Source organism: Leopardus geoffroyi, chromosome A3, assembly GCF_018350155.1.
Source record: "Leopardus geoffroyi isolate Oge1 chromosome A3, O.geoffroyi_Oge1_pat1.0, whole genome shotgun sequence".
NCBI lineage: Eukaryota > Metazoa > Chordata > Mammalia > Carnivora > Felidae > Leopardus > Leopardus geoffroyi.
Genome location: NC_059336.1, coordinates 15,588,952 through 15,600,887, shown reverse-complemented (window position 1 = coordinate 15,600,887; position 11,936 = coordinate 15,588,952). Strand labels below are relative to the sequence as shown.

Sequence of the window (11,936 nt, the reverse complement as noted above, 5' to 3'; positions counted from 1 at the left end):
ATTCCTATAGGCCCTGAATTTCCCTTTTCTTCCATTGACATGTGTCTGTATGCCCCCAACATGACTGTATGTCCTAACTATGTTGGTGTATTTTTATGATAATTTTGGTTGCATTAATATGTGTCATTGAGCTGGGGCACTGGATGGTTCAGTCAGTTGAGCATCTGACTTCAGCTCAAGTCATGATCTCATGGTTCATGAGTTTGAGCCCTGCGTCGGGCTCCAGGCAGCCTGGAGCCTGCTTCGGATTCTGTGTCTCCCTGTCTCTCTGTGCCTCACCCGCTCACACTCTGTCTCTCTCTCAAAAATAAATAAACACTAAAAAAAATTTTATGTGTCCTTGAGCTTACTGTGGTCATCATTTCGCAGTGCATATTTATATCTAATCATAAGCCGTACACTGGAAGCTAATATAATGTCATGTGTCAATTATACCTCAATAAAATACAAAATAAAATAAAATTCCTGACAGTCTAGCACAAGGGGGAAAATGTGTCATTGGGTAACTCCTCCCATGATAATTTATCATCAGTTTTGCCCTGGCCAATCTCAAATGCTTTCTTTATCAGGTGGCATTTAGAACAATTTTAAATCATTTAGAAACCCTAACTATTGGTTATTTCATTGCAATGCATCAAATTTATAGTATAAGAAATAGTGTATCTGGGCCGCCTGTGTGGCTCAGTAGGTTGAGCAGTCAACTCTTGATTTCGGCCCAGGTCATGATCCCAAGGTTGTGGGATCGAGCCCTGCATGGGGCTCTGCACTGAGCATGCGCCCTGCTTGGGATTCTTTCTCTCTTTGTTCCTCTCCCATGCTTGCACACTGTCTCTAAAATAATAATAAAAAATTTTATATATATATATATATATATATATATATATATATAAAGAAATAGTGTGTCTGTTTTTGTGAATGGAATCTTATCTTTTGCTATGTTTTCTCACTGGTTATTGAATGTAGGAAAGTTACTTGATCTATGAAATACGGTAATTTCTTATTTAAAATGGCCTTGAGAGCACTAGAAAAGCAGGAAACACACTAGGGCCATTTCAGAAACACTGTCTCTCAAGGATAGACTGCACAAAGAACCAAATCTGTAACAAAATAAAGATAAAGAGCCTTTAAAAATAGACTGAAAATTTTCAAACAATTTTGTGGGCGGACTTAACAGCTGAAGTAAAGGGAGACTTGTCCTGTCCCTTCATAAATAGGCTTCTACTTGAAATAGGGCACTTGCTATGAAAACATTAATTGCAATGGGAAATTCCAGTTAGAAGATTTCAAGCATGTTGCCGAATATGTTCAATGGGCTCTAAAAAGTAAACAAACTAAAAATCAAAACAAACTCCTGGTTTAAAAAATTGATCTTCAAAATAAAACCAAGAGCGGAAGATCTCCTGCTGAGAATCTGGAATCTATGGATTAGGACACCGTTAGGTATTGTGAGCAACAGAGTCACTGGAAGAACCAAAGTCTCATAAAGATTAAGACGCAGGGGCGCCTGGGTGGCTCAGTTGGTTGAGCGTCTAACTTCAGCTCAGGTCATGATCTTATACAGTTTGTGGGTTCAAGCCCTGCATCGGGCTCTTTGCTGACAGCTCAGAGCCTGGAGCCTGCTTCCGATTCTGTGTCTCTTTCTCTCTCTGCTCCTCCCCAGCTCGTGCTCTGTCTCTGACTCTCAAAAATAAGTAAATGTAAAAAAGAAAATTAAAAAAAAAAAAAGACTAAGATGCAGAAGGACAGCTGACCAAAGTCTGCTTGACACCGCTCCTTTCAGGGAGGGCTCAACACCCAATCACAGTCCTTTCCTTAACTGTCCCTGATGAACACAAGTACTGGTCCACGACACCCAGCCCTGGATTCTTCAACCTTGGCACTGTTAACATTTTGGGATAGATAATTCTTTTTTTTGTGGGGATCAGAGTTTTCCTGTGCATTGTAGGATGCTTGCTTGGCAACATTCCTGGCCTCTGCCTAGATCATCCCCCTGTGGTGTGACTAAATGTCTCCAGGCATTGTCTGGTGTCCTCAGGGGGGCAAACTGCCCTGGTTGAGAACACGTTGGATCCTTCCAAATACCAAAAACACTCAAATACTGAAAATTTCTAACAAGCTTAGGTCCTTTCCCATGTCCCAGCCTGTGAGTGTTACTTTAGAAAGATCACCATCATTCTTCCAGGCTGTCTGTTAAGCTGTGTGGCTGTCAGCATCACACCCAGCTTGTAGGCTCCACGAAATTGACAATTGATTGCTCTATTTTTTCCAAACATTCCCTGTGGCAGAAATTGTTTCACAGTTTTATCCAATTATTTGAGCCCCGTTGCAGAAGTAGTCTATGAGGTCAGTCTTTGAGATTTGTTCCCACCCTGGAGGGTTCTTTTTCCATGAATCTCTCAGGGAATTACTAGTTGTAAATTAATCAACTAGTTGGCCTGTCACTGAGCTTTTTGCTCTCACGAAGCTGCCACCTTCTTCTTAATTGCTTACCACCAAAATCTTCATTGTGTTCAAGAGCGCCTATAGGCTTGAACTTTCCCACGCTCTGTTTTAAATAAAGTCAGTTTTGGGGGGAGAGCTTTAGAGCTCTCTGTTGTTACAGACTGCCTCTTACCCTGGGCAAAATCTCTGAGCTACATCCATGGAGCTGTGTTGGAGATAGTGTTCAGTGTGGCTTGTGAGTAAAGAGCCCAGAAAATAGGTCATTGTTTGACTCCACCCTCCACAAGAGACCCACAGTTCCCCAGTACCACCTATCTGTTGCTGAGACAAAGAATCACATACCCCCTCTCCAGGGTCTTTGTGCACCCCGGGGTTAGAAGAACGAGTATCGCTATAAGCTTAGCTACACTTGAGCCACTTTCCAGGACCTTGCAGACTCTGTTCTAGCCAGCCATGTGTGTCTGTCCCCAGGCATCCAGGTTCTTTGCAGCTCATAACAGATACCGCAAGCCACAACCCTACATTGAGTTTGGAGTTGAAATCTCTGTTGACAGGATCAGAAAACCGCATCCTCCTTACAGATGGGAAAACTGTTTAGGAGTCAGGAGCAGAGCTGGGAATGGGAACTATCTGTTCTGATTTCAAATCATTTTTCTTTCCACAGGAGGTAGACCAAGGCAGGGGGATTTAGGAGTTTTTCAAAAACGACCATTGACGCATTAGTTTAGCCTGACCCTGAACGAAAGTATAGGGTTATACCTTCCGGCGGCAAGTGATACTTGTCCAGTAGCAATTCCAAACCCATAGAACAATATAAGCCAAAGTGTGGAATTAAAGTAAATGTATTAATTGCAGTATTGTTTGCAAGTGCAAAGTACTGGAAACAAACCAAATGCCCACACACAGGAAGGAGGGTGATTAATTAATGGTGGCACATGTATACGCTGAATTGTTATGGCAGCTGTAACCAGGAATGTGGATGAAATATTTACCTTTACTATTGTCCTTTGTTTCTTTTTCTGGTTTGGGATTACTGTGGAGTGTTCTTCCATTTCTCCTCAAGGACTCCATTTAGCATTTCTCATAGGTGATGTCTAGCAATGATGAAATCCTTCAGTTTTTATTTTTCTGGGAGTGTCTCAATTTCTCTTTCATTTTTGATGGGTAGTTTTGCTAGCTGTAAAACTCTTGGAGATGAACACTACTCCAAATACAAGTGGTAGAGAGGGGTGGGCTTTGCTGTATCAGCTGATCCAAATTATCAGCCCAGTGAATGTCCCTGTCACCCATCCTGCTCCTGTACATGTTAGTGTGGGGCTTGTACTTTCTCCGCAACCATTTCTTCTTCCACAGTCTTAAGGAAGTTTCTGCAGGAGCTTTCTACTATGATTTCTCTCATCCTATTGCTCTATATTAAATCATCTAGGCCTAGCGCTTTGTGGCACTAAGGCAAGAGATGAATAGACAATTTCCTGTACCTCTTTCATATTTGTACAGTTCGGGTTTTCTATCTATTCTTACAGCAATGAGGTAATTCATTCCGTAACATTTTCTATGTTGTCAAGTAATTTTGCATTGAACTGAGCAAAACACTGTAAAATTCCCCTCTTTTTTCCTTTGGGCGTATTATTTTCCCATTCTCATATCAAATTTTACATATTTTAATATTTTCCTCCCTCTTCTTGATTTTTCCAGGAGGAGCTTTTCCTTTCCCTATCAAGACATCATACCAAGGACTTATTCACCAATAATACCATTTTTATGCTTTTGAAAGCACTGATTGCTTCTTTCATTTGTATCAATACATTCTTTTTAAATTTTGAAATGCATTTTTTTTTTCAAATTTCATTGAATTCTATTTTTTAAAGTTTTTTTTTGAGAGAGAGAGAGAGTGAGTGAGTGAGAGAGAGAGAGAGAGCAGGGGAGGGGCAGGGAGAGAGGGAGAGAGAATCCCAAGCAGGCTCCATGTTGTCAGCCCTGCTGTCAGCACAGAGCCTGTTGCGGAGCTCGATCCCACAGCCGTGAGATCATGACCTGAGCTGACATCAAGAGTCGGGCACTTAACCAACTGAGCCACCTAAGCACACCTGAATTGTATTCTAATATGAATATCATAATCTCATGCTATTTTTGGTTTGCGATTTTCTGGTTTGTTTTTGGAAATCTTCAGCCCCTTTGTTTTATCTGTATCTTCTGCACACAGGATGCGACAAAGATTTTATTCTTGGATTCATAACTAAAATTAATGCTGTCAGATCCTTTCTTCTACTGGCCCACCTGGAACAGAGTGGTTTCTGGTATTTTCCTGAGGGAATGGCAGGAAGGAGTACAAAGGTAATTAGGGCACAATAGGCACTGTAGACAATTATAGTTCAGGAACATTTCAACCTAATCTGCTCAGGTCTCTGCCCAAGGGAAATTTTGCCCCTCAGCTTTTGATATTACCACCCTTGGGGCACACACATAACCTTGGTAGGAGCTCAGAATGGCTTAGTGAAACCATTTAGCCCACATGCATTATGTTTGACAACTTAGTAATTTTTAATCTCTGTTCTTTACATAAAAAGCTTGGTTGATCTTTCCCTTTACATATGGCATTCCCTACAAGTAGATCAGGATTTTAGGATAGAATGATTGGAAATATGTTGTCAAAGCCACCCTTCCTTCAGAACCACCTTCCATGGTGTTTTGAATTCACACACGGTCACTATTGGGATGCTTCACTGGTCCTGTGGTCTGTCCACTAGCCAATTCCATGGGTCAAAGTCAAGGAATGCTCTTTGGACTATTCAGGCCCTTCTCACATTTGCAGAAAGCTGCACTTCTCTAGATAAGTTGGAAATATTCTCTTTGCATCCTCTCTCAATATATTAATAAACTCATCGATGGTGGCAAACATTCCTCACAGACTATTGGGCTGTAGCTGTTTACTATTGATGCAGGAAATTTTTTTATTAAAAAATTAATTTGGGGGCACCTGGATGGCTCATTCAGTTGGGCATCAGACTCTTGATTTTGGCTTATGTCATGATCTCACAGATCGAGCCCTCTGTTGCGCTCCACAGAGGCTGCTTGGGATTCTCTCTCTCTCTTTCTCTCTCTCTCTCTCTCTCTCTCTCTCTCTTCCTCTCCCCACCCCCTCTTGGTAAATAAATGAACATTTAAAAAATTTAATTTTGTTGTTTAGGTAGATTTACTGAAAAGAACTCGATAGAAAAACCAACACTCTTACTTCTTTATCCAATACTCATTGCCATCACCATTAAAACCTGTCAAATTCCTCCCATCCTTTGAAAATATCTCTGGAGCTCACCTTACCCACAGGTACAGCCCAGACTCCCATTCCATTGCAAATTCAGACTTCTTGAAAAGACTACTTCTGTTCTCTATCCTCCAACTGACAACTCAACCCAACAATTGTATTAATCTTCTGTAATTAAAGTTACTAGGAGCAGCTGGAGACAGTAAAGCTTTGGGCACATGTCAGTCTTTATTGTGATGAACTTCACAGTCAGCTTTGTAATTGGTGCACACTGTTTACTTCTTGAAGTCTTCTTTCTTTGGCTTTCATTTGTCTTCAATGTCTTTCTACCTCTATGACTGTTCCTCCTCAGTAAAATAGAATGTTGTCTCAAGACCATTTTGAAACAAGGAGAAGTACAGGGTTATATTTGTGATGGAGTATTTAAATATTTTTTTAAATTTTTTTATGTTTATTTATTTTGAGAGAGAGTAAGAGTGAGCAGGAGAGAGAGAGGGGGGCTCGATCTCATGAGACTGAGCTGAAATCAAGAGTTGGACGCTTAAACCAACTGAGCCATACAGGTGCTTCTGTGATGGAGTATTTAAATGATGGCATCATGGAAGGATTAGTTTTGTAACCTGAAGTAAGTCTCTTTTCTCTGGACTGAGTTTCTTCTGTAAATACAGAAGGCTTAGCATGATGATCTATGAGTGTTGATAAAGATTTGCTGGAGCTTATAGGGGAAGACAAAGGCCTCCGACGCTGTATCCCTTTGCAAAGTCCCTGGGGACTCTGACAGTGGCCCCTGTTGAGCAGGAGTGCGGAAGTTGGCATTTACTGATAAGCAAAGAAAGGGCAGGGCCTTTTGTAACTTTGGCTGACCCCTGACACACACAGTCAAGGGAAAGCATACATGAGAAACTCAACTCAGCTCTCAGCCAAGGCTTTCCTGGCAAGATGAAGTCCGACATCTTTGTCCTTCCTCTGCTCCTCATTTTTGAGAAGCAAGCAGCTATGAAGGGACTCAGTAGTGAGTGTAGGAGGTGGGCTTAGGGGAAAAGCTAGTCAAGGAGAATGGCTTTTAAGGGTATCCTGGGTGCTAGGAGAGAACCACATACTCTCTTCCCTGATGGGAACTAATTCTTTTTTTTTTTTTTTTTTTTTGGAACAAAGTCTTCCACAACCCAAACCACACAAACTACAGCCCTTTGGGGAATATCATGAGTGGTTGGGAACAGGTGGGTAGTGGTAAGAGATGGAAGGGAACTTTGGAGACTATTGAGCCCCAAGATTCTTATTATCAATTACCAGATGGATCATATGGATTTCTAAAGAGAAAACAAGGTCCACACGATTCTGAACAAAAAGGCAGACACCAGGCTGGCTCCAAAGACCAACTTTATAGCCTAACTTCAAAGCAAGTATGTGACAGTGATCATAATCAGACACAAAATCCTAATCAAGATCAAGGGCACGGCCTATATACAGTGACATGCCAGGCTAATATCAAGAACAAGAACCATTCGTGGCACCTGGGTGGCTCAGTCAGTTAAGCTTCTGAGTTCCACTCAGGTCATGATCTTGTGGTTTGTGGGTTTGAGCCCCATGCGGGGCTCTGCGCTGACAGCTCAGAGCCTGGAGCCCGCTTCAGATCCTGTGTCTCCTTTTCTCTCTCTCTGCCCCTCCCCCCACAACTCTGTCTCTTTCTCTCTTTCTCTCCCAAAAATAAACATTAAAAAATTAAAAAACAAAACAAAACAAGAACCACTCAATCATATACAACAAGGTGGACACCAAGAGAGATCCCAAGATAGTGATGGTATCCAACCTGAATAGTAAGTTCATGACAACCATCACAATCTTCCATAAAATCCTAATCGAGATTAAGGATGTGGCCAATATGTAAATGGAGCAGCAGGCCTCTATTCAGAGGCATGTACACAGCCCCAGACAGAAGCACAACCCCACGCGTGTGTGTGGGCTTCTCGATTCCCATGAATTCTCGTGAATAGGATAGAATCTTCAAAACCTCCTAGACATTTCATTCCCCACTTCCTCCTTTTAGGGTTTGTGGTCAGCCTCTCACTAGCTCCAATTGGTCTCCTTGTCTGAAGAAGCCACGATGTCAAAAGGACTGACCCAGGGAGAGGACTGAGCACAAAAAGCAAGCTCTGAGTTAGGTGGAATAAATACAGGCTCTTCATAAAAAAAAAAGGAAGGTGCCAGACAGGTCAAATAGTGACAATTTTCTGGAGACGGAGCTTTTGAGTAGCATCAAATCCATTCTCTGTTTCTGCAACTGCCATTCTGCTGGTCCTCAGAGCTACCGCAGCTCAAGCCCGCTGGCCTCCAGGCTGCCGCACAGCCAGGAAGAAAGGGATGGGAACGGGGCAAATCAACTGGTCACAGCGCTCTCTCTTCTCGCTGAGATTCACCTGTTCTTCTTGAATAAAGACTTCATAGATTGTTGCAAGCCTTTGGTAAGCTCCAACATTCTGAAAAGGTTGATTTTGACAATATTTGTAGTGTTCGAACAGCTTTTATGGAGGAGCAGCTCTTACTCCAGCATTCTGAAAGGACTTACCTCCGTAATAGGGATTTCATAGATGCTTGCTATCAAATGAACTCAGTGAACTTCTAACCCAGTGCCAGTATGTTCTTTTACCATCAATAGAGAAATGATTTTTTTATATATTCTACTGCTGATGTGAAGATGATCATGATTTTCCCTTTATCTGTTAATAAGAAGTATTCTACTGACTTCTGAGAGTTAAACCGACCATAGAGTGTTGAAAAAAACCACACCCATGTTAAGCAATTCCGGGAAGAAACAGATTTATGGATACACACAGGAAAATCGGGATCAGCTGTGGGAGGCAGAGAGCTGCAGAAAAGGGCCACCAAGGGGCGCCTGGGTGGCTTGGTCGGTTAAGCGTCCGACTTTGGCTCAGGTCATGATCTCATGGTCCGTGAGTTCGAGTCCCGCGTTGGGCTCTGTGCTGACAGCTCAGAGCCTGGAGCCTGTTTCAGATTCTGTGTCTCCATCTCTCTCTGCTCCTCCCCTGTTCATGCTCTGTCTCTCTCTGTCTCAAAAATAAATAAACGTTAAAAAATTTTAAAAAAAAGAAAAAAGAAAAGGGCCACCAAGCAAGCAGGGACATCATACACTTTTATGGGAGGGCAGGGAGAGCCAGCACGGTCCTGGGGCCTTGGTTTCACATTCCAAAGTGACCTGCAGTTAGACTTTTGACCTCAGCAGCAAATGAAGTTTATACGAGGTCATGGAGGCATAAAGACCGGGGGTAGAAAACATTCATCACACATCTTAAAGTTCTGTCTCATCAGTGCCCAATGTATTGATCGTCTCCATAAATCTAGATATTATCTTGCTAATAGCTCATTTTCTTGCCCTGTTTTTGTGCCTGTGTGTGTTTCCAATGTTCATTTGTTCAAAGTAAGCTCTTCAAATGTACCCATTTCTGAAATCTGCTCAGAGAGATGGGTTTTACATCGTTCTGGATACACAGTGAGAAGAGCGGAGTCTGTCCGATCTAACGAGCGCCCCCGGGGAAAGCCAGTTCCTTCCTACTGCCTCAAAATCCACTCCATAAAGCACGAAGAATCAGGGGCCAGGCCAGCCCGGACCCTCCCTGAAAAGGCGGGAGCTCTCCTGGGCTCTCGCACGTTACAAAGTGACGCCTAGGAGTTCTTGTAGAGCCTCTCCTAGGGGGTGTGGGGAAGGAAACCGCTGCTCTTTCCTGGTCCCAGAGAGGCACCTGTGACCTTGGACCCTGGGAACCACAGCGCCCCCTGCTGGCGGGCCCCCGCCAGAGGCGATATAAGCCAAGAATCTGCCCGCGCGTTAGGCACACACTTGGCCGCGCCATGAAGCAGCTTGGCCTCTACGCGCTCGCCGTGATCCTCCTCCTCCTCCTCGTCTGCCTGCACACGGCGCAGCCTGCGAAGCGGAAGCGGCAGAGGCGTGAGTGTGTCCGGGCGCAGCGGGCTCGCGTGTGGCTGGGGTGGGGGAACATTCCTCGGAGCGGTCCCGGGGACCTGCCGGCCTCGATGCCTGGCCACGACGCTCCGGTGCCCCCACCTCACCCTGTGGCATTTCTCCCCAGCTTACCAGAAACCTGGCTATTGCCCAGAGTTTCTTCTTGAATGCCCTTTCACCCTCTTCCCTGCGTGCAAGCGCGATGAGGGTTGCCGCAGGACGAAGAAGTGTTGTTTCTACAACTGCAAGAAGCAGTGTCTGGAGCCCTTGACAAGCAGGGATTGAGGTGAGACACCGCCACCCCCGCCCCAACCCCGCGTCTGCCGCTCTAGCCTCTGCCCCAGGAATGTTCCCGAAGAACACGGTGTCCCGGAGGGAATCGAGAACCGTCACTGCCCTGAGAAACCTTGGAGAACAGAGCTTTACAATTGGGATCTACCCTGAAATTCGTCTCGTGGGCCCTAGAGAGGGAGGCCCCAAGACCCCTTCCGAGGAAAAGGCGCCGTTTAATTTCCTGTAATAGACATCATGCCTTTCTTTTGAATGGTGGCGCCGTTTGGATGAGATGATCTCCAAGCCCCTCAACTGTTCCTGAATTTTTAGTATGATTATTTTCAATTGCCATTGTTTTTTCTTACAGCTTATAATAGTGAATCACTTTCCTCTCCACATTAAAAATGTGAGGTGAGGGATTCTAAGATTCTCATTCCTGAGGATGTCTCTCCTGGAATTCTCTCTCCCTTGTCCCTGATTCCTGGGCAGCACCTCCCAGTGCCCCTGGGAAGAGAGTAGCTGGCAGGATTCAGGCCCTGGGTGGTCTGGGGACCCAGTCTATGCCCCCCACCCCGCTACAGTTTGCACCTTCCCACATCTCTGACTCCCCCCTCTCTCCCCAGGTAGAAACCCCTGCTTAACCAGACCTGAGAAGACCCATGGCACCGGCTGAGACCTGGATAACTGACCCCCAATTCCTCCACGCTCTTCTCACTTCCCAAACTTTCTTTCATCAAAAGTTAAATGCTTATTAATATGAAAACAACAGAAAGAAATAGTGTTGTATATTTAAAACTACATGAAAATCTATGACTCCTGGATGTCCCCCCGCCCCCCACCTCGCTTCTCTTTCAGCCTTTGCGGGGCGGGGGGGGGGGGTCCTTTAGAGTTTGTAAAAAGGGTAGAAGTTACTGTTTCACATTTCATTTTGGTTGGTTCTTGCACTTCTGTTTTTTCGGATATGTTTCTCTCTCGCAATGTGTCCTGACCTTCAGATTTTTTGTTGGTCAGATTCCAGGGGCATTTTTGAGTCATATCTTCTGGGTCTGGATCCTGTGAAAGCTGTGCACATTACCCCCAGGTGGATGAGGAAGACGGGTGATTGTCTCTGGTGTTGCTGCCTTTCCACTCGTGCGAGTAGCGTGTTCTCGGGCCACGTCTGGAACTTAGGGCTGGAAATGGAGCAGGTCGTGCCTTTGTTCCAAGCTACTTTAGGGTCTCAAATGTAGACCCATCATAAATCAGGAAAAGAAACACTGTGACCCAGTTTAGCTACCTTAAGTCTTAGTGTGGGGTGCAGCCCCTAAGCTACCTAAGAATGAAATGATACCCTTGCATTTCTTACCTTCTGCTAGGTGATTCAGTCTTGATTAGGGGTCACACAAGGATTTCAGGTCGGGGAGCGTGGCCTTCAAGAAATTTATTTTTCTTGGACACACACACACCTGAAACAAAGTTTTGTGAAGCTGCCGTTGCCTAGAATGTTTTAAGTTGACGTATAATATTTTTCATCATAACTTACATGGTTGCAAGTGCTAAAATTTTAAGGCTATGATGAGTATTTTCATTTAAATACAATGGGAGGGGTGCCTGGGTGGCTCAGTCAGTTAGGCATCCGACTCTTGATTGCAGCTCAGGTCATGATCTCATGGTTCATGAGATCAAGCCCCACGTCAGGCTCTGCAGTGATAGCAGAGCCTGCTTGGGATCCTCTGTCTCCCTCTCTCTCTGCCCCTCCCCCCCTCTTTCTCTCAAAATAAATCAATCAACTTTAGAAAAATAAATAAATACAACAGGGACCTCACTCTTTCCTTTTGTAATTTTTTTCAATGTTTATTTTTGAGAGACAAAAACAGAGCACGAGCAGGGGAGGGGCAGAGAGAGAGACACACACACAGAACCCGAAGCAAGCTCCAGGCTCTGAACTGTCAGCACAGAGCCCCATGCAGGGCCTCAAACTCAGGAACAGTGCGATCGTGA

General features: G+C 44.3%; 1 long non-coding RNA gene across 1 annotated transcript; it reads left to right on the top strand.

Annotated features, from left to right (window-relative positions):
• Nucleotides 1–9,389: 9,389 nt before the first annotated feature.
• On the top strand, nucleotides 9,390–11,562 carry LOC123579636. The gene is made up of 4 exons (XR_006702864.1): nucleotides 9,390–9,668; nucleotides 9,811–9,969; nucleotides 10,324–10,367; nucleotides 10,580–11,562. It is a non-coding gene; the product is annotated as an uncharacterized LOC123579636 (long non-coding RNA).
• The last annotated feature ends 374 nt before the right edge of the window (nucleotides 11,563–11,936 follow it).